The sequence below is a fragment of the Phascolarctos cinereus genome, unplaced genomic scaffold (assembly GCF_003287225.1).
Source record: "Phascolarctos cinereus isolate Bilbo 61053 unplaced genomic scaffold, phaCin_HiC Scaffold_4;HRSCAF=312, whole genome shotgun sequence".
In the NCBI taxonomy this organism is placed as follows: domain Eukaryota; kingdom Metazoa; phylum Chordata; class Mammalia; order Diprotodontia; family Phascolarctidae; genus Phascolarctos; species Phascolarctos cinereus.
In genome coordinates this window covers 544,136,175-544,142,174 of record NW_027555847.1, presented here as the reverse complement: position 1 = coordinate 544,142,174, position 6,000 = coordinate 544,136,175, and positions in this window count along the sequence as shown.

Here is a 6,000-nt window from a genome sequence, read left to right as displayed (position 1 = left end):
GTACTACCATAAAAACAAAATGGAGGACTTCATTGGAAAACATTCTTTGACAACCTGTCAAATTCTCTCATGGTTCTTTTATACTTTTGCTTATTAAGAAGAATAATTTACGTTAATTAATTTGTTATGTAACTTTTGCAAGTATTAAAAATTCCATGTCCTGAATGTATGCTTATGAAACACACTTTTATTAAAAACCCTTTGCCTTAGATGATATCTTTTGGGGTTATGGTTTATCCTAATATCATTATTTACTTCTATACCCACTCAACAATCTTATTATTTATTCCAGTCTCTGTGATGGTTTGTTTTTATCTGACTAAGTTTGCATGGGGTTAAATAAAATTTCCATAGACAAGCATGTAAGTGAATAAGTAAACATATTAACAATTTCCTTTCCATCAGAACACAAAAGGTTTTTTTTTCTGCCCCTAATTTTTCAAGGCTAAAAGGTTAGGAATTTTGTATATTTCTTGGCATTAATCATGAGTTTACTTATTCCAGATGTTGCCTGATTCCATGATATAACTGGATCTGTTTGGGGAAAAAAAAGCTTTATTCTAACATTCTGGTCTTACCATGTATAAAATAGCACATTATTGCATGGTCCCGCTTTCTGTCTTTAGAATATGATTATACATAGTCTCAACTGTATTACAATACTAGCAAATACTTGGTCTTTTATGGCGTTCAAGCCATGATGAGAGACTGAAGTCAACCATTGCATTGACATATGTACAATGCTTTCCTGCTAACTAAAGCCTGAATATTCTATTGAGGCCAAAGGGATGACAAAGACATTGCTTGGATTTACCTAAAGTCATAGGTGAACCCTGGATAGTGAAATCAACCCACTGCCTATAATCCTTTAGACCACTTCCAATACCCTTTGAGGCAAAACAAACAAACAAACAAATAAATTAATACATAAATAGTTTCATACTCACTCACCTCAAGAACCAGTAAAGAGAAGAGACCCTTGTCAATTATAGGGAATAAGAATACAAGGGAAAAAATGTTGAAAGTTGGTTTCAAGATCAGTGGTCATAAGGAATCAGTTGTGTAGGGAAATATTAAGCTTCTGCTCACAACTAACATTTCAGTAATTTACACTTTTTAAATGGAGTGGTTCATTTAAAGAAAAAAAAGTTGTGTTTTGAATATGTAACTTTTTATGAAAAATCAAATCCTTCTTGGACTTTTAGCAGCTGAGACTGAACATTTTGAATTTGAAAGTGGGACTGAGTTGGGCATAAATAGGTGGGCTTATTTTTGCATGGCTATTTATTCTTTTAAGGAAAACCTCAAGACCAGAAGCTTCAATTCTATTCAAATTCTTCAACTCTCAGCTCTTCCATAAAGCACTTGCTTTTTTGCTCTCAGGTTTTTTCCCCCCACAAAGATAAAAGGACGTTACGATTTTAGAAAGAACATACCAGAGAGAAGCCATTTATAAGTACAGAAAAAGAAAAACTACATAGATCCAAACTAAATGGTGCCAAAGCTTTCCAGTCTAGTCATCTGTGTGTGCATAATTGTTTTGTTATTGGTGTTATTTTACCCGAGGTCCATTGCTGAATCTCTTGGCTCACCTAGACTGAGCTCAATTTTGAAAGCTCCTCCATAACAACTCTGTGGTTTGCTTTGCTCCAACCCAGACATAACTCTGGAATGTCTTTGGGAAGATGTGGCTTCAGTTAATAAAGGATCTAGCACCTTAAAAACAACTGAGGTTTCCAAAGCATAATGTAGTCCAAATTTCTTAAAATGCATATGAAGAATGTAGATGAGACTAGTATTCTACCTGGTTAGAAAAGAAATAGTTATGTCTCACCTTCCAATGAGGGCTCTTTCTTCCTTCCTTCCCTCTCTCCTTAGTCCCCATGCAGAAACTCTTAATACCAATAGGTGAAGTCCTAGTACTTACAGTGCGTAATTAATTCATTCCACTGTGGAATTAAGAACTCTTTTTTAGAGCAATGTCAGTGTCTCTCCACTTGCCTGCTTCCTGTAGCAGTATCAGTTTATTCTCATTCAAGCATCCATGTGCACAGCCCCACCTCATTTCTCAGCTCTCAGTCTCGTAATTCTGTGGCTCTGCAGCACTCCACTTGGTACTGCCATATTGTTACAGTTTTTGCAGCTCCTAACTTGGGTCTGGAAATCTTTAGTACTTGTATGGTGGCTACTGCCTTTGTCATTGCTGCCAGTTTATCCAGTTTTACTATTGTATTCTAGAAGCCTAGTTTTTCTTATGATTCTCTCTCATCCACAATCTCTTGCTCCTATATTTTTTTTATGTGCATGTACCCTAAATTTTTCTTTAGTCCCTCATATGGAAGGAGCAAAGAGCCTAATCCTCTTGAAATGGTATGATTCTTTTGCAGAAATACTAGCAGAACATACACAGTTTATATTGGTGGTTATATTAACCAACAACAAATATTCAAAAAAATGAAAGTTTTAAAACTTGAAACTAGGCATAAAACCATAAATTCTAAACTATTTGTAATTTGTTTAAACGTGTGTTTTAAAGGAAGAATAAAAGTGCTTTGTTCTATATCCGTTTGTGATTTTTTTTTAATTTGAGGGGTGGTTGTTATTTTTAAATAATCATAATGAATGCCTATTTTTGGTTTTATTTTCTTTGTTTCATACCACTTCATATGTATTTCCACATTTCTTAATATTTTTCATATTCATTTTATCTTTTGGAGCAAGAATATTCCACTATTTTGACATATTAGGATTTATCCATTGATCAGTTGTTTGACCTCTGAGCTATTTCCAGTTGTTGGGTGTTTTTTAAATTTTGCTAGAACTTATTTGCTATTAATATTTCTGTACAGATAGGTTTTTATTTTCTTTTAATGGGCATTCTGAGGGCATTGTTCTAAAATTTGCATCACTGGATGAAAGGTTATGACTATTTTCACAACTCATTGTATGTTACCATATATTGCCATACTGTTTTGTAAAAAGATCCCAACAATTTACTATAATATGGATGTTCATGTTTTTCCATAGACCAAACAACACCGAAATTTATAATTTTAAAACTCTTTTTGCTAATATAATGGGTATAAAATGGTGTTTAAGTATTGATTTTTCTGCATTTCTTTGATTATTAGAGACTTTTAAACAGTTTTTTTCAGGTAATTATTGAAAATTTACATTTATTCCTTCATGTCCACATTCCTATCAAGGAATGGAACCTAATATCACAAATGTGTCAATTTCTTACGTGCTTTGTATCGTAAATTTTTATCAGATATATTTAGTAAGAACATAAATCAGGGTTTACTTTTTTCCTTTTGTACAAATTATTTTTTGTTGGATAAAAATGGTTTTTATATAATAAAATTTCCAGTTTTGTCTCCTATAACTTACTGCTTTTTTCATCAGATAAGTCTTTCTCCTCTCCATAACTGTGATATAAATATATCATGTATTTTACTTCATTTAAAAAATGATATTTAAAGATATTTAGGCCATCAATCCACTTGTACTTTTTAATAGTGTATGATGTGAGATGTAGATTTGATCTCAGTCATATATGCCTTTGATTCTAATTCTATATTATCTATTTTGAACAAATCCAGGAAATATAAAACACTCAAGTAGTTCACCATGCCCTTTTCTCCTGCTACACTCTGATCTGGAAGTCCAGGGAGAAAAGGGGGGAAAGGAATGGGGACCGTTTCACAGCTCAGTCTTATAGTCCATAGAAGGAGCAACTTTTCCAATAAGAACTTTTCTTCCTGAGCTTTGGTCAATTAATCATAAGGAAGCAGCCACAGTCACTGGGGACTAATTAGATGTTCCTTATGCCCTCTCAGCAAGAGTCTGGGGTGCATATTGAACTCCATGTTAGGTTCTCCCTTTCGACAAAGGGTCATGCCTTGTAATTTCATCAGGCTAATTGGGTTTCATCAAATTGATCAGAGGTTCTCATGTTAACTGTCTATTCTGCTAATATACAGTATTATTACAATAGAGAAATCATGTCTTTCATCATCATCATCATCATTGTTGTTGTTTTGCTTCTTTATTCACATTTGTGTCTCTCCTTTGACGCCTTTCCCAATTTTTTTAGCACTAGTTTTCAACCACGGAAACCAGATGCAAGACATGGCATCTAGGAAAGCATAAGTATTCTTCTTGATGCCCTTCGAGAAAGATTAAGAGCACACTTTTTTCTAATACTTGTCTTTAGCTTCATCTCTTTTACTCTGCCCCACCCTCCACCATCCCAAGATTAATTTAGCCCAGATAATTAGCTCGTCAGGAAGTATGTCACAGATCAAGACTTCCAAAAGGTATGTGCCAGTAATACATGTCAACAAATTAGAGTGGTTTGGTATTATTAATGTACTATGGTTGCCTTAGATTTATGGTGATTTTGATAATGTTCACAAACAATATATGCACTAAACTTTCTACTCTCTTTACTAAAAGGCTACATTATATATTCAGGGTGCATGTCATTGCTTTAGAGGGAGTTGTTCATTAACACATGGTATTTGTGGGAAGGAAAAGAAGAATTGGCACCTCCTAAAAAAAAACTCATAAAAAAACCCCCTACCCTCATTAAAGAATTTTAATACTCATGAATAAAGAAAAACAGAAGATGAAATTGCCTGGAATAGATTCAGCTCAGCCTTTGACTCTGTCCACTGAAACGTATAAGTGCTTGTTCTGTCAGTCAGAGGCAGCATGGACCAAAATAGAGGCCAAAGCTCAAATCCTGGAATTCAGAATTTTCTGAAGTCCCTTCCTTGGAGCATACCCTGGTGGACCAATCACTTAGTCTTGCCATGTCTATCACAGTCCTTCCTTGCCTTTGTTTTCATGCTGAAGGGGGAGTGGGGGAACCACCTTGTTACTATTGGATCTAAATGGTCCTGTCTAGGAGATTATATCTTAGATGTGTGTAAGGGCTGAGGGAAAAAAAATCAACTCTGTGGTGCCTCTATTCAAAACATTTTTATCCATGGGAAATCTATTTAAAATGAATATCATGAACAGAGGTGAATAAAAGGGCAAAAGAAGGGAGATGTCATAAAAGGGTAGCCTGCAACCTTATGGGTGAGTATAGAGGTAGTACATAGGGCTATAATTTTAGGAATAGCCTAGATTATAAAATAAGAAGTTTTTAAAAAATCTATTCGCTCTTCATTAATATACCTAGTGTTGCAACACTCATGTTTTTTTATAATATTGTTTTTCATTTTTCTATATTTTTATAAAACATGTCAATTTTAACTCATTCATTCTCATTAAGAACCCATTATGTACTATGAAAATAAGAGAGTTTTTTGTCCTTTAAGGAATTTGTAATCTGTTAGGGGGGATAGATATACATATGTCATGTGTATATATAATACAAATTAGACTATAGGCTGTATTGTGTGGAAAGTGGAAAGAGCACTAGAGTTATAATTAAAGACCACACACTGCTTGTTATGACCTTGGGCAAGGTACCTTCCCTCCTTGGCGGTCAATTTCCTCATTTGTAAAATGTAAAGGTTGGACTAGATGATCTCTTAGGTCACTCTAGCTCAAACTCTAAGATCCACTGATCCCATGAGTATGTAGGAAGAGTATAAGATGTTATGACATCAGATGAGACAACACGACAACTGGCTGACAGAACTCAGAGGAGGGGACATGGAAGAAGTCATAGCTGTACTGACCAATCTTAGTAGATAAATATGTTTTGCTTTGGCAATACAGTTCTCTGCCAAGAAAATCCCAAATAGGGTCACAGAGAGTTGAATGCATCTAAAAAATTACTTGATTTCAAAACTAGGGTCACATGACTTGTCAGTGTCAGAGGCAAGATTCAAATCCAGTCATTCTAATTAGAAGTCTAGCACTATACTTTCTGCGCCACCAAGCTGCTTCTGACTACAATGCACAAAAAAGGAAGTTTTAATAATACCAAACAGGATAATTAGCAGCTTACTCCAAAATCCCACAGAATTCTACAGTGAACAT